Source organism: Sebastes fasciatus, chromosome 11 (genome assembly GCF_043250625.1).
Source record: "Sebastes fasciatus isolate fSebFas1 chromosome 11, fSebFas1.pri, whole genome shotgun sequence".
Taxonomy (NCBI): Eukaryota; Metazoa; Chordata; class Actinopteri; order Perciformes; family Sebastidae; genus Sebastes; species Sebastes fasciatus.
The window spans coordinates 1359129-1380963 of NC_133805.1; the positions used below are offsets into that span (position 1 = coordinate 1359129).

The 21835-nt window shown below is 40.2% G+C and overlaps 1 long non-coding RNA gene across 1 annotated transcript; it reads right to left on the minus strand.

Moving 5' to 3' along the window:
- Window positions 1-3038: 3038 nt before the first annotated feature.
- Window positions 3039-3545, minus strand: LOC141776343 (uncharacterized). Its single transcript, XR_012595749.1, has 2 exons — window positions 3250-3545; window positions 3039-3160 (listed from the first exon to the last, which is right to left on the minus strand). It is a non-coding gene; the product is annotated as an uncharacterized LOC141776343 (long non-coding RNA).
- Between the last annotated feature and the right edge of the window lie 18290 nt (window positions 3546-21835).

Sequence of the window (21835 nt, forward strand, 5' to 3'; positions counted from 1 at the left end):
ATTTAGCTATTGCTATTTCTTTAGGCTTCATCATAGCATGCAACAATTTCATGATCTGGGCGTGATGCTGTATCGGCGAACCATCCGTTTTCTTAAACCCTCGGTTCTTCCACACTGCTCCAAACAAGTGGCACACATTATGTGCATATGCAGTCGGTATATATCGTCACTCGCTTCCCTTCTGCCAACAAACACGCTTCAGTTAGCCCCACCAGCTCAGCAAGTTGTGCAGATGCAGGCTGTGGTATCTCTTCAGCCTTCTCAACTGCAAATCCAGTTCCTTGGGCTTTTACTATCGCATAGTAGAGTCCGCACCCTTAATTTATCGCCCACACGATAGCAAGACCCATCAGTCCAATACTCCAGGTCCACCACATGCAATGGGAGAGCTTGTAAATCTGATCTAAGCCTAGAGTATTTCTCTGCTTCTTGAACACAATCGTGTGGCTCACCGTCTTCTGGAGTTGGCAAATTCTCCGCTGGATTTACCGTAACACACCTTGCTAGGGTAACATCTTCCTGCTCTAAGAGCCTATGATAGTCTCTGAGCCTAGACATGGTCAAGTTGTTCTTACCATAATTCAAAAGATTTCTGAGACTATGATGTGTAAGAATTGTCACTGGATAACCCATTGTTACAGATGATGCTTTATTGTACATTAGAGAAACTCCCACCATAGCTCTGTAACACAGTGGTAACCCTAGCTCTACTTCTGAATAAGCCGTGGAGTAATACGAAATAGGTTGAGGACTCGTCCCCGTACCCGTTGGTTGACAAAGAACTGCACATGCATATTTACCCCCAATAGAAGTAGATACATATAACACAAAATTCTTAGAGTAGTCTGGAATTGCTAGCGCCGGAGCCTCTTGCAACTTCGAAATCCAAGGATGTGCTCCATCTTGAAGAGTAGGTAACTTTTCAAGTATGTTTGACATATCTGTACTCTGCCAAGGCTTATACTCCAAATTCCGTCCTCGGATGACCACTGGAATCATCTTGTTGGGATTCGACTGTTTTCTAGAGCGAACTCTAGTTGTCGTGGCAGATTGTTCGGAGTTTTCATTCTCTAACTCTTCCTTCCGAAACCGCAATTCCTCTAGCTGGTACTCTAGTTCTCTTAGTTCTTCTGGACTATCAGTTTTTTTGTCGGTCACGGCGGCATCGGTCTATGCTTATTTCGATCTTTCTTAAAGTCTTCCGGGCTTCCTCTTCATGGCCCTCTTCATCCTCACTGTCATCAGAGATAACATTTCCTCTTATTTCCGCTCTTGCCAACATCCGCCTGACTGCAGGGTCATATCCTCCCCTGCTCCCTTCCTGATCGCTTTGGTCACTCTCGTTTCCATGGTCCAGCTTTTGCTTCCCAGACCCAAACCTTGCTTTATTCTTACTTTTGGATCTTGGATACATCGTTATAGTTGTCTCCGCTCGTCCTGTTTCTATTATTCTGTCCTCCTCGTTTCTGATACGGTAGTCACCCTCCTGACTGATCACCGGGATCTGAGGATAGATTTTCTTAGACTTCGTCCCTACCTCATAAGGTGGTGGTCCCTTCACTGGGTTCATATGTGAGAACAATGAATTGGTGTCTTTCCTCAGTTTTTCTGTTTGTTCTGTATTTTGTTTTATTTCTTCTGCAACTTTATCCCTCTTATCGTTTGCAGCTTTGATCAGTTTCTGTCCCTCATCTTCAAACAACTGGAGAATGCCAAGCTCCACTTGCCTCTTCTCCTTGCGTTTTCTCCCCTTTTTTCCCTTCTTTTGCTCTGCCTTGTATGTGGATACAAGTACCAGCATTATTTTAATTACATCTGGGTTAAGAGTCCCCTCCATTGGCCATGGTTGATCAATTTCAGGCCAGCGTTTGTGCCATTTTTCCGATATTTTTGCAATGTTTGCGATGCCCCTAATTAAAGGATTATTCTTCTGTACTATCTCAACAGGAGTGATTACTTTTGGATTTTTAGTGTTCTTTTTCCCCATTATAACGGCTTCCTTATGTTCCGTTATTGTACTTTAAGAAGTAATTGCTAAAATTAAAACTACTCAAGGCTATTTAGATTACTTCCCCCCTTTTTTTTTTTTTTTTTTAACCCAATTACCCAATTAATCAATTAACCAATTATCCAATTAACCAATCAACCAATCCACCAATCAACAAATTATCCAATTATCCAATTAATCAATTAACCAATTAATCAACTAACCAATTAATCAATCAACAAATCAACCAATCATCTAATCAATCAATCAACAAATTAACCAGTTATCTAATCAATCAATCAACAAATCAACCAGTTATCTAATCAATCAATATTCAGCTCAAATCGTCAAACAGTCACCACATTGAATGTCCACCACATCACAGATCAGACAAACCACGCACAATAACATAAATGAACATCTGCAATTGTCAGCAGAGGTTAGACTAAACAATCATATGCCATTAATTAATCAAATGCATTAACTGATCAATCAGTTGCCAAGTTTTCTATTTATTCATTTATTTATTTCTCCTAACTGCCTAGAGCATGTACTCTTTCATGTGTATAGGAGCAGGTCAGTATCCTCTTAGGCTTATAAATGAAAGCAGGTTTATATGTGTACCATCAATATTGCTTACGACTGAGAACATATACAAATATGGAAATGCAGGTTTTGTTTTTGTTAAAGAGTCTGTGGATAAATTTGTACCGGCCTTTAGTAGATTGAAACGGAAGCCTCCCCGTGGACGTCAGCAATCCACCCTCCGTGATGTGCCGGCCCGCTGCCTTGCCTCCCGTCTCAATTCTCATTCACCATAAATGACATAACAGACAAGAAACAGGCAATGATTTAGTCTCTTGTGAACCCATTAGGTCCCTTTAACAGCATCATAAATTTTATTCCTAACTTAAACCCCTACCTAAACATTAAAGCACTTAGTGAACCCCACTGGACCAAACAGTTCAAACGGCAAAGGAATTCTCTGTATCTCCCAAGAAAGGGTCACCGAACGCCTTCATACTCCCACATTCCAACCTCCTCTAGGGAATTTTGAGACGAGTGAGGGGGGGTTTCAAACGCTACCCTTCTTAAACGAAGTTCATTGTGCATTTAACAGCTTATTTATTATATTACGTCCCTTTTAAGAAGAGCTCATGTTTTATTTACTAACTCGTTCAATTCATTAGTCTTCTAAAAGAAGCTCATTATTTAAGTCATTAGTCTTCTAAAAGAAAGAAGCTCATGGTTTTATACAATACATTATTTAATTCATTAGTCTTCTAGAAAAAGAAGCTCATGGTTTTATACAATACATTATTTAATTCATTAGTCTTCTAGAAAAAGAAGCTCATGTTTTATACAATACATCGGGCCACGTATCTATTCTTACAAATTATTAAATGTCCTGTTCTCAAATCACCACCTATATATGGTTATTCAATCATAATGTGTTCTTTCTTTCTTTTAACTTTAACACATCTATTCTCTTCCTATGCATTTTATGGCACACATCTGGAACACATCAGCAGCCAAGTGTCACACACACACATTCAGCACTCCTACGCACACACATTCTCCCCAGCTTCTTCTCATCCCAAAATAAACACACACACACACATTCTCTTCACCAGTTTTAGATATCTTCATTCATACAGCATGCTTTCTGCCGCTATTTCCTTACTTTTTCTCATAAAATTTATGCTACCTCTGAGGTGTAAATCTTCGATGAGAGGCTGCTTCAGACACCGTTCGTCAACAAACGTCAGAGTGGTAACGGTCAATCGAATTGTGATTCTACACTCTCCAGTTATTAAACTGACCATAAGATGTCGTTCCAGGTTTTAATCGGCCCGTACTACATGCTCCTACACTTGAGGGCTCTAACCTATCTGATTTGCGGCTGTCATATGATCATTTCCTTTATTTCCTTTATTTCCTTTATTTCCTTTATTTCCTTTATTTCCTTATCTCTCTCTTATCACTCTGTCTCTTAACACTCTTTACATTTATTTATTCAAATTACCTGGATCCAGGTTTCCCAATTTTGTCTTTCTAACTTAATTCCGGACTATGTCAGAGCCATCGTTACGCAGTGGCTAATATGCATGTGTCTTACCGTTAAGAAGTTGAGGGCCCCTCTTCATTAATCTTGCACGATACTATTTAGCACACCTTATCGTTACCATGAAGCTATTCTAAACTATTCCTTGTATTTCTCATACTTCTTTTCTTCACTTAATATCTTTTCTCTATTCATTCCCCCTTTTTTCATTAAATTTAGCACGGAGCCTCACTTTAAACATCAAATCAACAGGACATGTCCATAACAAGAAGGTTCTTAATTTACGGTGTGGCCAAACAACTCCACATAACAGCCCCAATTTATGACCAGCATTCAATCGAGTGCGCTCACCGTCTGTGAAGTTGTAGCAGTAAACCGCTGAGGCCACCTCCGATCCTGTTCGTGACGCCAAGTTTGTCGTATCTTTCCTGCGACAGTGCTGTTGAAGTGATGAGGAAGGATGCTCCGTGGACACTGTTCTTGCTGGTATAATAGAGTTTATTACAAACAAGCAACAAATGTCATAACGGACGTCTAGAGCGTCCGGAGGTCTCAAGTCAAATCTGAAAGTCCTGCACTTCAGGGCTCTCGCGCCTCCTTATATCGGGTTCATGTCATGCACATCTGAGCTGAACGTATGACCATGTATGTCTCCGTTATCCTACATGTTTATCTTTCAGCCCCTGGTCTTAGCGTATGACCATGTATGTCTCTACGTATGCTTCTTACACATATGTTTACAATTAGGGGCCTCGCTGTCTTGTGCAAGACTTGAAAATATACCACACAAGCAACAATATCTCTGAGTTTAAGCGACAATATATCTGAGTGCAAGCAACAATATATCTGAGTGCAAGCAACAATATCTCTGAGCTTAAGCAACAATATATCTGAGTTCAAGCAAAAATATACAGTATCTTAGTGCAAGCAACAAAATATCTGAATTTAAGAAACAATATATCTTAGCTCAAGCAACAATATAACTGAGTTTAAGCAATACTATATCTTAGCGCAAGCAACAATATCTTTGAGTTTAAGCGACAATATATCTGAATACAAGCAATAATATATCTGAGTTTAAGCAATACTATATCTGAGCGCAAGCAACAATATCTCTGAGTTTAAGCGACAATATATCTGAGCGTAAGGAACAATATATCTGAGTGCATGCAACTATATATGAGTGCAAGCAACAATATATCTGAGTGCAAGCAACAAAATCTCTGAGTGCAATCAACAATATATCTGAGCAAGCAACAATATATCTGAGTTCAAGCAACAATATTTCTGAGTTTAAGCAACAGTATATGACTGCAAGCAACAATATATCTGAGTGAAAACAATAATATATCTGAGTGCAAGCAACAATATATCTGAGTGCGAGCAACAATATATCTGAGTCCAAGCGACAATATATTTGAGCATAAGCAACAATATATCTGAGTGCGAGCAACAATATATCTGAGTGGAAGTGACAATATATTTGAGCATAAGCAACAATATATGACTGCAAGCAACAATATATCTGAGTGCAAGAAAGAATATATCTGAGTGCCAGTAACAATATCTCTGAGTGCAAGCAACAATATATCTGAGTGCAAGCAACAATATATCAAATGCGAGCAACAATATATCTGAGTGCAAGCAACAATATATCTGAGTGCGAGCAACAATTAATCTGACTGGAAGCAACAATATATCTGAGTGCAAGCAACAATATATCTGAGTGCAAGGAACAATATATCGTGCGTGAACATAAGCATGTTCATGTGCATAGTTGTGTGCGCATACGCATGTGCTCAAACATGACCAAAATCAGTCTGGGATAATATTTGACGCTGAGCTTTCCTTTCATCATCGGCTGATTTAACATAATGTTGTCTCTACTTTAGGAGGTGATCCATCCTTTAAATCATCACAGCTACCGTTCTGTAACTCCTGTTATAAACACCAGAAAAAGAAGAAGTTCCCTCCTCCAGCTGGTCCAAAATGCTGCTACCAGTCTGTTAACTAGGAGGAAGTGGAACTGAGAGAAGGTCAAATCCAGATCTAAGAGGAGACGGAGAAATTCAGGGAGGAGCTAAGATGTTACTGAACTATAGAAGAGAGAGGAACTTCTATATTCAGCAGAGTTCAATACACAAACCATCAACATTACCTTCATTCAACATGCTCTCATTGGACTGTTATGGACTTTCTCTACTGTTTGTCACTATTCTAACAGGTACGCTAGATTCTGCTGTTTGAAAAACAACTTGATCTCCAATGTTTCATAAATGGGATTCATTTCTTCAGAGTTCTGTAACATAATAAATAACAGAGTTGTCTCTTCCTTCAGGTGTCAGCTGTGGAGAACTCACTCCAGTCAAGAATGAAGAGTCCAGTTTAGAAGACAGCACTGTTACTCTGTCCTACACATACTCTGAAAAACCAACTGCTACTGATTATTTCTTCTGGTATCGACAATGTTCAGGAAAACCACCAGAGTTCATCATCACTATCTCAGGTCTTAATGTTACAAGACCAGCAGAATCTCTGAAATCAGACACTAAGTTCTTCACTAAACTGTCTGAAGAAAAGGATGGTGTGGATCTCCAGATCTCCTCTGCTGCAGTGTCACACTCTGCTGTGTACTACTGTGCTGTGAAGCCCACAGTGACAGGAAACACCAAAACTCTGTACAAAAAGCTTTGCAGCAAAGACAACACAATACTCCACAACGTCCACTAGAGGGCCACATTATCCAGTAGGAGGTGCACTACTCGTGCACTGTGTTCAACCATTCAGTCAATCACAAGTGCTGCTGTGAAGAGAACAATTGTCAGACTGAATGTTGAACATCAGCTAGTTTCTCCTGTTGATTTAAACCTTGTTGTAGAGATGGAACATTGGCTGTGGATTATTCTTGCTGCTCTTTTCTTTGGTAAGATACAAACAACTCCATGTTGTGATTCTTTTCTCCAGGTTGATAGAAAGTGGAGTGTTTGTGTCCACAGAGTAACACTGTCCAGTTGTCTTCTCCTCTCAGCTTCATCAACAATCAGTCAGTCTAATGGCTTCATTTTCTCTACTTTTTCCAGGACTAATAGCTGGAGACAAAATCTCTCCTGTAAAAGATGAGCTCAGTGAAAGAGAAGGAGAATCTGTCTCACTCAGATGTGACTATGAGACAACTTCACAAGACGTTTACCTTTATTGGTACAGACATCATGGTGACCTTCAGGCTCCTCAGTTTATTCTCTGGAAAAGAGCAAGAAGCGAAACAAATGATTATATTCCTGATAAACGATATGAATGTAAAACAGGGTTCAACTCAACTGAAGTGACCATTAGCAGACTAACCCTGGCAGACACAGCTCTCTACTACTGTGCTCTAGAAACACAGTGATAAAAAGTGGAGAAGAGGCTGTACAAAAAGCTCAACACAGATATGGGACTACTCTTCAGAGAGGAGGGAAGTGGTATTCAAACCACAGCTTCATATCAGATGGATTCTGATCAGAGTCATTGTGGTTACAGCTGCTAATAAAACACTGGGGGGGGAATCCACATGAGCAGCAAATCCACATCAGGGACCAACTAGAGCTGGGCCGCTGGAAACAGTTTCAAACTGGCTTGATATTAAGCCACAACACCGGACCGGACCGGTATCAAAATTACATTTTACCACTAGGTGTCGCACTGACTCAGCAGCTGCTTGTCACAAAATGAGAATAGCGGGTCCACCTTAACAGCTCACCTTAAGTTAAAGTTTAAGCTTGGAAGAGAACTAAAAGACTAAATAGCCACAGCGAGGTAGATATAGCTTAATGTGGGCAGACCATGGATGAATTAAGGGTCATTAAGGTGTTTACCACCACGGTTTAGCTAGCATTAGAAAGCTAATGGCTAACTCTCTGTATGCAGCTGTCAATGAGCGAGATGACGTGGTTGATTCACGGCATCGTTGACAGCTTACGACAAAATGAAAAAGTTCGTTGCCGTAATAGTTGCCGGTGTAGTTATAATAGATAAAGAAAGTATGGACGCTGGTATATATGATATATATATACAGTATGTAATTTTATTCCAAAAGTCGTAAAGAAAGAAAAAGAAGTATATAATAAAATTCACAAGTATGAATATATCTGAGGTTAAGCAACAATATATCTGAATGCATGCAACAATATATCTGAGTGTAAGCAACAATATATCTGACTTTAAGCAACAATATATCTGAGTACAAGTAAGAATATATTTGAGCGAAAGCAACAATATATCTGAGCCAAGCAGAAATATATCTGAGTGCAAGCTACAATATATCTGAGTGCAAGCAACAATATATCTAAGTGCAAGAAACAATATATCTGAGTGCAAGCATAAATATATCTGAGTGCAAGCAGAAATATATCTGAGTGCAAGCTAAAATATATCTGAGTGCAAGCAACAATATTTCTAAGTGCAAGCAACAGTATATATGAGTGCATGCAACAATATATCTGAGTTTAAGCAACAATATATCTGAGTACAAGTAAGAATATATTTGAGCACAAGCAACAATATATCTGAGTGCAAGTAAGAATATATTTGAGTTCAAGCATAAATATATCTGAGTGCAAGGAACAAATTATCGGAGTGCAAGTAAGAATATATTTGAGCGCAAGCAACAATATATCTGAGTGCAAGAAGAAATATATCTGAGTGCAAGGAACAAATTATCGGAGTGCAAGTAAGAATATATTTGAGCGCAAGCAACAATATATCTGAGTGCAAGAAGAAATATATCTGAGTGCAAGCTACAATATATCTGAGTGCAAGCAACAATATTTCTAAGTCTAAGCAACAGTATATCTGAGTGCATGCAACAATATATCTGAGTTTAAGCAACAATATATCTGAGTGCAAGCAACAAGATATCTGAGTCTAAGTAACAATATATCTGAGTGCAAGCGACAAAATATCTGAGTGCAAGCAGAAATATATCTGAGTGCAAGCAGAAATATATCTGAGTGCAAGCTAAAATATATCTGAGTGCAAGCAACAATATTTCTAAGTGCAAGCAACAGTATATATGAGTGCATGCAACAATATATCTGAGTTTAAGCAACAATATATCTGAGTACAAGTAAGAATATATTTGAGCACAAGCAACAATATATCTGAGTGCAAGTAAGAATATATTTGAGTTCAAGCATAAATATATCTGAGTGCAAGGAACAAATTATCGGAGTGCAAGTAAGAATATATTTGAGCGCAAGCAACAATATATCTGAGTGCAAGAAGAAATATATCTGAGTGCAAGCTACAATATATCTGAGTGCAAGCAACAATATTTCTAAGTCCAAGCAACAGTATATCTGAGTGCATGCAACAATATATCTGAGTTTAAGCAACAATATATCTGAGTGCAAGCAACAAGATATCTGAGTCTAAGCAACAATATATCTCAGTTTAAGCAACAATATATCTGAGTACAAGTTAGAATATATTTGAGCGCAAGCAACCATATATCTGAGTGCAAGCAGAAATATATCTAAGTGCAAGCAAAAATATCTCTGAGTGGAAACGGCAATTTATCGGGGCTGAACGTGGCTCTGTGTGTGCACTAGTGATGGCGAGATGAAGCCTCATGAAGCTTTGAAGCTTTCCAGCAAATTGGTTCGGAAAAGGGTTCATAGCTCGAGGCTTCATGTGCTCACGAAACAACCTGGTGGTCAAAGAGTGTAAAACAGGCAGATATGATCTTAACCATGTGATGAGATAAGATACGATATTCCTTTATTAGTCCAGCACTGGGGACATTTGCAGTGTACAGCAGCAAAGGGGATAGTGCAAAAAACAAGATGCATAAGCTAACACAGTAAAAAAAGAGCTAAACAAAGTGTAACAAAATATGAACCAAGTATAAAGATAGGAAGTGTACAAATAGGAGCAGTATATACAGTATTGACAATAAACAGACTATTAACAAAATTGCAAGTGGAAAACGATATTGCACAGTGAGAATTAAGTGAAAATCCACCTGAAAATATCAGTTTATTGTCAGTTTGTCAGTTTTTGGTGTGTAAGTGTAAGTGCTCTACTGGGAGCAGTGCTGGTTGTGGTCTACTTGGACCACAGATCTGTGATATACTGTATTTTGCGCCAGTAAAGGCTGTTGGGAATGATTATAAACAATGAAAAAAAATCTATTACCATGTAATCAATTTATATATATATCATATATAATAAAAATGTCTATTTAGTAAGTATATTATGAGTATATAAGATACATGTATAATAAACTGTAATTGTTTTGTGAGTAATGCATCTTATGTGTGTAAACCAATCCTTTGGTCAATAATTGTATTGTAGTGTAGTGTAATATAATATAATAATTACAGAAGGGGTAATATTAGTGTTCTGTCACTTCTGGAAAGTGGCATTGGTTGAACCAGTGAAGATCTGAACCACTTCATGAACCAGTCAGCAGTATGGCCGGGCAGTGAGGCTTCGGATGTCATCAATGATGTCATTGGTCTACAACGATACAAGCCTCGATACGCGCATCGCAGGAAACTTCCTGGATTACTCGACACACGCTCCGAAGCCTCGGCACAGCACGTAACATCACTAGTGTGCACATGGCGTGTGCACATAAGCATGTACATGTGCATAGGCTTGTGCACATAAGCATGTACATGTGCATAGGCTTGTGCACATATGCATGTGCTCAAACATGACCAAAATCAGTCGAGGATAATATTTGACGCTGAGCTTTCCTTTCATCATCAGCTGATTTAACATAATGTGGTCTCTACTTTAGGAGGTGATCCATCCTTTAAATCATCACAGCTACCGTTCTGTAACTCCTGTTATAAACACCAGAAAAAGAAGAAGTTCCCTCCTCCAGCTGGTCCAAAATGCTGCTACCAGTCTGTTAACCAGGAGGAAGTGGAACTGAGAGAAGGTGAAATCCAGATCTAAGAGGAGACGGAGAGATTCAGGGAGGAGCTAAGATGTTACTGAACTATAGAAGAGAGAGGAACTTCTATATTCAGCAGAGTTCAACACACAAACCATCAACATTACCTTCATTCAACATGCTCTCATTGGACTGTTATGGACTTTCTCTACTGTTTGTCACTATTCTAACAGGTACGCTAGATTCTGCTGTTTTAAAAACAACTTGAACTCCAATGTTTCAGAAATGGGATTCATTTCTTGATAGTTCTGTAACATAATAAATAACAGAGTTGTCTCTTCCTTCAGGTGTCAGCTGTGAAGAACTCACTCCAGTCAAGAATGGAGAGCCCAGTTTAGAAGACAGCACTGTTACTCTGTCCTACACATACTCTAAACTGAAACCTGGTGATTATTTCTTCTGGTATCGACAATATCCAGGAAAACCACCAGAGTTCATCATCTCCCATTCAGGAACTGGAAGTATAATTAATCATCCAATCCCTGAACTGAAGATTAAAGTGGATCAGAACCAGAAGCAAATCCATCTGAACATCTCCTCTGCTGCAGTGTCACACTCTGCTGTGTACTACTGTGCTGTGAGGCCCACAGTGACAGGAAACACCAAAACTCTGTACAAAAACCTTTGGAGCAAAGACAACACAATACTCCACAACGTCCACTAGAGGGCCACATTATCCAGTAGGAGGTGCACTACTCGTGCACTGTGTTCAACCATTCAGTCAATCACAAGTGCTGCTGTGAAGAGAACAATTGTCAGACTGAATGTTGAACATCAGCTAGTTTCTCCTGTTGATTTAAACCTTGTTGTAGAGATGGAACATTGGCTGTGGATTATTCTTGCTGCTCTTTTCTTTGGTAAGATACAAACAACTCCATGTTTCCTCTCTCAACACTTTTCACTAGTAACTGAGCTGTGAGTGCTTTTAATGTTCATTATACAGAGAAGCAACAACACATCATTTCTGTTGCTATCTAGTAGCTTCTAAAGAACTCCTTCTATGGTTTAATGTGACATCAGACAGCAGTCAGTGAAAATCCAGACTATTCTAAAAGTCTCTGATTGTGACTCTGTGGCTAGGTAACTCTTTAAACCTACTGATTGTTCTCCTTTAATCAATCATCTTTATTCATTCATCTCTTCCTCTGCATGTTCTCTTCTTCCCCAGAGTGTAAAGGAGAAGACAGAGTGAACCAGACAACAAGAGATGTCATTGCTACTGAAGGACACACACTCACACTGGACTGTACATTTGAGACAAGTGACCCAAGTCCCACTTTGTTCTGGTACAAACAGGAAGTTCATGATTACCCAAAGTTTCTGCTGCGACGGTTCTCTGTAAAGACAGGTAATTCTGAAGAGCAACAGAGAATTGATGCTACAGCCGACAAGACGTCAGTTCCTCTGAAGATCCAGAAGCTTCAGCTGTCAGACTCTGCTGTGTACTACTGTGCTCTGCAGCCCACAGTGACAGGAAACACCTAAACTCTGTACAAAAACCTGACAGCTCCTCATTGAACATTTACACACTTCAGCTCCTCCTTTAACTGAACAACACCTCCATCTAGTGGACACTGACACGTCCAACAGTCCAGATGTAAAACAGGCTTTGGCACAATCTACAACTCTTAACATCTTTCCAGATGGACTTCTAAGATGAGAAATAACTCGTTTTTCATGTCGTAACCTCTTTGACCCTGCTGTCCTTCCATCGGGTCCACAATGTTATTTTACTGGGTTACTGGTACTGACTTATAGAACTGTGAAGAAAACAATTCATGGTGTAGTAATAGCAATAGATTCAGACCATCTGTCCACTGTTCTCCTCACACCACCACTTACTTCTTGCTAATAAATGCACACTATTTCTCCTCCTTCTTGCATGTTTCCAGTCCATTAGACGATAAAACCTTCTTTGAATATATGTAATTTATATCAGTTTAGACTGTGATATAGTAAACTATTTCTATAAACAAGAACATTGAGAAATTGTGAAAGGATACAACATCCTGGCAGAAAAGTCCTCTTCTGAATCAACTGTAACGTCACTGTAACGTCACAGTAACGTTAGTTAGTGTAACGTCAGAATAACGTCAGAGTAACGTCAGTCACAGTAACATTAGTCAGAGTAACGTCAGAGTAACGTCAGTCACAGTAACGTTAGTTAGTGTAACGTCAGAATAACGTCAGAGTAACGTCAGTCACAGTAACATTAGTTAGTGTAACGTCAGAGTAACATCAGAGTAACGTCACAGTAACATTAGTTAGTGTAACGTCAGAGTAACGTAAGTCACAGTAACAGTGGTAAATAACAGCAAAACTATTTTTCCAAAAATCAAACTAGACTTTGTTCTGATGTTGGAATGTGGTTAGCAGCAAACAGTCTTCTGACCAGAAAACAGCTGTGAAATGATCAACTGTAATGTGTGACGTCACATTAACGTTACTGTGACGTTACTGTGACGTCACCGGATGAGCTCCGTCACAAGACCTCAACACAGGTCACAACACAACCCACAGCCAGTAACACAGGAAATATCTCTCACCTTACAGGTGTTCTCAGGGACGAGGAACAAGTCCAACGGGAGCTAACAAGAAAGCTCCTTCTTCACGGTCCCAGCGGCTTTCTGCGGGTCTCTGCGGGTCTCTGCGGGTCTCTGCGGCTTTCTGCGGGTCTCTGCGGTTCGTGCGGTTCGTGCGGATCTCTGCGGGTTCGCGCCGGTCTCTGCGGCTCTCTGCGGTTCGTGCGGGTCTCTGCGGGTCTCTGCGGGTCGTGCGGGTCGTGCGGGTCTCTGCGGTTCGTGCGGGTCTCTGCGGGTCTCTGCTGTTCGTGCGGGTCTCTGTGGTTCGTGCGGTTCTCTGCGGGTCTCTGCGGGTCATGCGGTTCTCTGCGGGTCTCTGCGGGTCATGCGGTTCTCTGCGGGTCTCTGCGGATCATGCGGGTCTCTGCGGGTCTCTGCGGGTCATGCGGTTCTCTGCGGGTCTCTGCGGGTCATGCGGTTCGTGCGGGTCTCTGCGGGTCATACGGGTCTCTGCGGGTCTCTGCGGGTCTCTGTGGGTCTCTGCGGGTCTCTGCGGTTCGTGCGGGTCTCTGCGGGTCATACGGGTCTCTGCGATTCGTGCGGGTCTCTGCGGGTCTCTGCTGTTCGTGCGGGTCTCTGTGGTTCGTGCGGTTCTCTGCGGGTCTCTGCGGGTCATGCGGTTCTCTGCGGGTCTCTGCGGATCATGCGGGTCTCTGCGGGTCTCTGCGGGTCATGCGGTTCTCTGCGGGTCTCTGCGGGTCATGCGGTTCGTGCGGGTCTCTGCGGGTCATACGGGTCTCTGCGGGTCTCTGCGGGTCTCTGTGGGTCTCTGCGGGTCTCTGCGGTTCGTGCGGGTCTCTGCGGGTCATACGGGTCTCTGCGATTCGTGCGGGTCTCTGCGGGTCTCTGCGGGTCTCTCTGGGTCTCTGCGGGTCTCTGCGGGTCTCTGCGGGTCTCTCTGGGTCTCTGCGGGTCTCTGCGGGTCTCTGCGGTTCAGAAGCTTCAAACTTTGGGCAGGTTGTGAGTGACTGATAGTTTTGACGCTCGTGACGTGTCAGCTCTCGTGGTTGAAACAGCCAATCACATCACGGCCTTCATACAACGTAGCAGATAGAGGTAAACAGTACAATTTCACTGAAATATTATTGATTTATTGATTGATTGATTTATTGATTGATTTATTGATTTATTGATTTATTTATTTGTTTATTTTTTGTATAATTTATTATTTGGTTATTTCTATTTCTGGCAGTCATTACTCAGTTATATTAATAATCTAATGAGATGTCCTGTGGTGCATGTTTAAATTTAGAGAGTACATACAATAATAATAACATTATTATTATTATTATTGTTATTATTATTATTATTATTATTATTATTATTATTATTATTATTATTATTATCCTAATTGTTGTTCTAATAGAATGAATCCATCATTATTGTTCTTTTTTTCAAATTCTTTTAAATTTATTTCTGGATGTAAAGTTTATTCTATTTCCCAAGGGTCAATGAAAATAAAGCTAATCAACACATGTCAGTTAAATATTTGTGTGTTTGTGTATGTTTCTTAACAATTTAATATTATATATATATATTATATTATATATATATATATATATATATATATATTTTTGTAGGAATTATAATTCCTGTTGATTTTGAAGTTGCTGGTGTACGATTTATTATTTTAATAATAAATATCAATTCAATAAATCTGTGTCTATGGATTTATTTATTTATTTCATTTTGTTTTACAAAGTTAATAAAATGATGTTTAAGTCAAACTTGATGTTTCTTTACACATAACAGAATGATCCAGTCTCTTCCACTCAGCGAGACATACAGATGATTAATTAAACACTGGTATCTGATCGGTACTCGGTATCGGCCGATACTCAGAGCCCAGGTATCGGTATCGGTATCGGTATCGGTATCGGTATCGGTATCGGGACTGTGTGACTGAAGTCAGATCGGTGCATCATCTCTACTCACATGATAGAGACCAGCTGCTTCATTCAGGACCTGTTGATGTGTGTAACAGTTCCTGAGTACATCCACAAGGTGGAGCTGGTGTCACATCAGACAGCAGAACAAGAACAGCACTGGTTCCTAACCTGGGGTCCCGACCCCCACTAGGGGTCACCAAAGTGTAAGACAACTTTTTTTAAATAAATGTACAATTTCCGATATCAGAACATTTCATTCATTTCTGTGAAGAAAACTAAAGGAAATTGTCATTTTTAAAGTTTGGATCATTATTCAAAATACAAATTAAAACAAATCTCACAGGATGAGGACACGGTGGAGACCTGAACACCAGTCAGGTCTTCACGGTAAAGACCTGAACACCGGTCAGTCACAGAGTCTGTTATTTAAGATATAAACAGGATGAGGACACGGTGAAGACCTGAACACCAGTCAGGTCTTCACGGTAAAGACCTGAACACCGGTCAGTCACAGAGTCTGTTATTTAAGATATAAACAGGATGAGGACACGGTGAAGACCTGAACACCAGTCAGGTCTTCACAGTAAAGACCTGGGGTCTCATTTATAAAACAGTGCGTAGGATCCATACTAAAAATGGACGTGTGCACAAAAGCCGAAAATGGCGTATGCCAAAAAAAAAATCTGATTTATAAACCGTGCGTACGCACACCTGCACGCAATGTTCCCTTTATAAATCACACTCCACCTGGAAATGTGCGCACGTGGATCTGCCTCATATTCCGCCCTCTACACGCCCACATTCAACCATAAATGGTCAATGCAAAACACCTCATTAATGTTTCTGCATGTGAATGAGCCTGTTGATCTTTACGGTAAATCACGGCAGCTACCGAGAGGAAGACCGAGAAAAGGAGTTTTTCTGACACAGAGATCAAGGTGCTTGTAGTTGAGGAGGTCTCTGAACACTCGTTCCCTCTTAATTCTGTTATACACGTCATTTAGTCCTCAGTGCCGGTATATCCACCAGCACCATGCAGCATGTTACCAGTGCCACTGCTGTGTTTATATCTTTACAGCAATCAATGTCATCGATTCACAACTTGCCAAAATGATCAAGACAATCAGTAAAATCCACCACGCTGGATATCATTATGAAAAAAGACATTTAACAGGTGAACACAATTTATTTATTATTTAAGTTTTTATAGTGAACTTGTCCTGTATTATGATTAGGACTGATAATGATAATGAGGATATGGAGAGTAACGATTGTGTGAGAGCTGTCACTGGCTTTATTTCCACACTTTGTTAATTTACACTCTCCATACTGGTGAAGATGTGCCGGGTGGAGGTGACTGGTGAAGATGTGCCGGGTGGAGGTGACTGGTGAAGATGTGCCGGGTGGAGGTGACTGGTGAAGATGTGCCGGGTGGAGGTGACTGGTGAAGATGTGCCGGGTGGAGGTGACTGGTGAAGATGTGCCGGGTGGAGGTGACTGGTGAAGATGTGCCGGGTGGAGGTGACTGGTGAAGATGTGCCGGGTGGAGGTGACTGGAGGAGGCAGAGTGGCGCACCGCGATGGCGCACTGGAGACAGTCTGATAGTTGCATCGGATAGCCGTTTTCATTTTGTCTATATGTATACTGTATCTGTCCCTATCTAATAAACCATTAATAAATTAATAAGTCACGTCATCACTGCAGCGATTTTACACAACAACTTTATGAAAACGAATATGGTACTTGGTGATATCTGCACACTATTAGAAGATCTTATTAAAACTATTGGCGCTCTGCTCTGCCATTCTTTAATGCTATTTGATATAATCTTGGATTTCTACAACCGATGATGATGATTTCATCAGCTGCTCCGCAGCTGACTGCGAGTGTCGGTAGTCCGACCCTCTCCTCTGCGCTCTGGAGGTGGAGGGAACGTGATGGTGTGACAGCGCTGATGAGATATTGAGCAGAATTTGATTTGAGTTGGCTGATATATTTTACATTTGTAAGGTGCTTGTAGAATAGTTATGGCTCAATAGCACAAATAACACTGCTTTTAAATGTTTATGATACAGTGGATATAAGTATGAAGTGAAGTTAAATGTGTGAGAGGCATCATTATACGTATAATGACATTTAATGTCTACAGTCTGGCTTCAATTCACCACCTCACCATCTGCGTCTCCAGTTTCCCCTGCCTCGGTGCCTCGGTGCCTCCATAATGTGCGTACGCACGGGTCAAAGTTTCCGTACCGGTGCGCACATTCTCCCGTCAAGTTTGTTTTTATAGATCACAACTATTGCGTGGGAAGTGGCGTACGCACATTTCAGGCCCCGTTTTGTGCGTACGCAACGGTTATAAATGAGACCCCTGAACACCGGACAGTCACAGAGTCTTCATCTCTACTAAACAGCCTCATCCTGCATTAGAAAACAACTAAAGAGCTGATAGAACAACGACAGGGAGAAGAAAACAGCGAATTTGTCAAAAGAAGAAGCCTTCTAAGTATGAATGATTGTTTAAAAAACAATCCTGAATGTGTGTGTGTGTGTGTGTGTGTGTGTGTGTGTGTGTGTGTGTGTGTGTGATTGTGTGTGTGTGTGTGTGTGTGTGTGTGTGTGTGTGTGTGTGTGTGTGTGTGTGTGATTGTGTGTGTGTGTGTGTGTGTGTGTGTGTGTGTGTGTGTGTGTGTGTGTGTGTGTGTGTGTGAATGTGTGTGTGTGTGTGTGTGTGTGTGTGTGTGTGTGTGTGTGTGTGTGTGAATGTGTGTGTGATTGTGTGTGTGTGAACGTGTGTGTGATTGTGTGTGTGTGAATGTGTGTGTGAATGTGTGTGTGATCGTGCGTGTGATTGTGCGTGTGAATGTGTGTGTGATTGTGTGTGTGTGAATGTGTGTGTGTGTGTGTGTGTGTGTGTGTGTGTGTGTGTGTGTGTGTGTGTGAGTGTGTGTGTGTGATTGTGTGTGTGAATGTGTGTGTGATCGTGTGTGTGAATGTGTGTGTGTGAATGTGTGTGTGTGTGTGTGTGTGTGTGTGTGTGTGTGTGTGTGTGTGTGTGTGTGTGTGTGTGTGTGTGTGTGTGTGTGAATGTGTGTGTGATTGTGTGTGAATGTGTGTGTGATTGTGTGTGTGAATGTGTGTGTGATTGTGTGTGTGATTGTGTGTGTGAATGTGTGTGTGATTGTGTGTGTGAATGCTGACATTGTTAGTGTAAAGTGCTCTGAGTGGGTTGGAAGACTAGAAAGGAGCTCTATTATTATATATTATTATATATTATTATATTATTATCATTAGCTCTATTAAAGTCATCTCAGCAGTAAATCACTAAATGTCTCAGAGTGGCAGCTGCTACGACCTCAACGCTGGATGAAGAGCGCCTCGTTTCAAATGTGATTTAAAATCTACAAACAGTATATATATACATGTATATATATATATATACATATATATGTATATATATATATATACATATATATGTATATATATGTATATATATCTGTGAAATGTGCTCATTTTAGTGGCGTCTGTGAAGAACAGAGATATACAGTGGTGTTTTAGCCCGGCATGGTTTGGTTTTATATTCTCTGGTGTCCTCTTATTAATAAACGTGTGAACAGACACTCAAACTACATCAAGACAGAGTCAAAACCAAGACTCTCCACTTAACAAGACATACTATCTATATCTAATATTTCACCTGAAACACTTCAGCATGTTGTTCCTTCTCTTTGTGAGTATTTTAGTCATCACATGAGAGTCTTCAGCATATTTTACATCATTTAAAAAAGCACTAAAAAGTAAAAAAAATTTAATTTTCTACATATTTATTTTCTTCTATCTGAGGCTGAAGAGCTGATATTCATCCATATTCCTGTTTGGACCAAACAGATGTGATCAGAGGGTTTTATTATATCAGAGAAACAAACAGAAACAATCTGACAGTTACAGTTCTGGAGGAGAGCCACCAGATAGAGCTGTTGGCCCATGGAGAGGCTGCAGCGTGCCGCCTGCAGGACGCCGCCTACAGGACATAACGTGATGTGAATGAGTCCACAGGCTCTGTGAAGCTCTAATAACATCTCCATCAGGTGATAAAAGAGACCTCTGGTATTTAAAATAGAAGAAACTATGAACCTGACGAACTGGTACAGTTATAAAGTGGAGAAGAGGAAGTAAAAGTCACAGTTTACAGACAGCAGGCAATAATAACACATACACAATGAATTCAATAAGTAATTCATACTAAAGAGTGACAGGTGAATGCCGCCGCCACCGTTATTATCTCTGGTAGTCCAAGACGTCTACAACAGATCATTTAAGATGAATAAAGGTTTACCAGGTTAACCTTTATTTATATTTCTTCATAATCAGAGTGATGAATACTACACACACTAATGATACAAGAACATAAATAATAGCACTACTAATAATTAGTAAACATTATTAATTATTATTACACGTCTGTGTTGAATACTCGATTCTGATTGGTCAATCATGGTGTTCTGCTATTTCTTTATAGCAGACCGTTGCTACATATTGCAGACCGTTGCTAAGTATAGCAGACCGTTGCTACGTATAGCAGACCGTTGCTACGTATAGCAGACCGTTGCTACGTATTGCAGACCGTTGCTACGTATAGCAGACCGTTGCTACGTATAGCAGACCGTTGCTACGTATAACAGACCGTTGCTACGTATAGCAGACCGTTGCTACGTATTGCAGACTGTTGCTTCGTATTGCAGACCGTTGCTACGTATAGCAGACCGTTGCTACGTATAGCAGACCGTTGCTACGTATTGCAGACCGTTGCTACATATAGCAGACCGTTGCTACGTATAGCAGACCGTTGCTACGTATAGCAGATCGTTGCTACGTATAACAGACCGTTGCTACGTATAGCAGACCGTTGCTACGTATAGCAGATCGTTGCTACGTATAACAGACCGTTGCTACGTATAGCAGACCGTTGCTACGTATTGCAGACCGTTGCTACGTATAGCAGACCGTTGCTACGTATAGCAGACCGTTGCTACGTATAGCAGATCGTTGCTACGTATAACAGACCGTTGCTATGGACGCAGCTCTGATGTCGGACTCTGGAGGAGCGTTTTTGTGTCAAAATATTGATTTCTTCAGCCGTGTAATAAGATGGATAATGTACAGCTGGCGGCTCGCTGTACATTATCTTGTACTCATTTCATGGTTTATTAGCAGTAAAATAACTATTAACTAAGTTTAATTAACTATCAATTAACCGTTTATAAACAATGGTTATTATGCATTATAATACAGTATTAATAATATATTATATATGTATTATAATACTACTAATAATATATTATATATGTATTATAATACAGTATTAATAATATATCATATATGTATTATAACGTTTTGCTTAAAGCTGCTGAAAGTTTTGAAACAGCTGCAGGTTTTTTTTTTTTTCCAGCACACGTGTTGGAAATATTCTGAGGTCGTGTTTTTTCTTCTTTTCTGTCTGCTGGCGGATGTTTGTCAGACGGTGACCTCGAAGCTTCACGCTGCTGCAGCCTCGTTTCCTCTTCTTCTTCTTCTTCTTCTTCTTCTTCACCTCGTGCACATCCTGCTGCTGACTTCCTGTCGGCGGCGAAGCTGCAGAAAAAACAAACCAACAAACAAACAAATGATTTTTCCATCGCTGCTGTTAAAGTCACCGCAGAGTCACGCGGTTACTGTCACAGCTGGTCACACTGACGATGATGATGATGATGATGATGATGATGATGATGATCTTTACATCTATAAACTTCAGGCTTTAACACGACAACAAAACGGTGGAAAAAAGGCAAATATAAATAAAATATAATCAGAGAGTGATGTCATGTCGTAGTAGAATAATAAACACTGTGATGATGTCATAACGTACAGAGTGATGTCACAGTGGACCATCAAGAACAGACCCTGTGTGTGTGTTTGGTCATTTGACCACTAAAGTAAACAATAATAAATATAATAAAGCCGTCTCTCTGTACTGTGTTTTATGCATCATACAGGAGCCCAACAGCACACGTATGACCTCTAAAACACGCTGAAACAGAAGACCAAGAACAGACATGTGGTGTTTGTTTAAACATGTAAAGGTAACACTTTATAATAACCATCATTTATAAATGGTAAATTAATAGTTATTTTACTGTTAATAAACGCTAAAAGCATGCTAATTAATAATGTTTACTAATTATTAGTAATGCTATAATTTATGTTATTCTAACCGTTTATTGTTGCACACATTATAGCATTTGTTAATGGTTACTTAATTATTTGTAAACCTTAAAGAAATTGTTTGTAAAACTAGATGTTTATGCCTCTAAATAAAACATGAAATATTT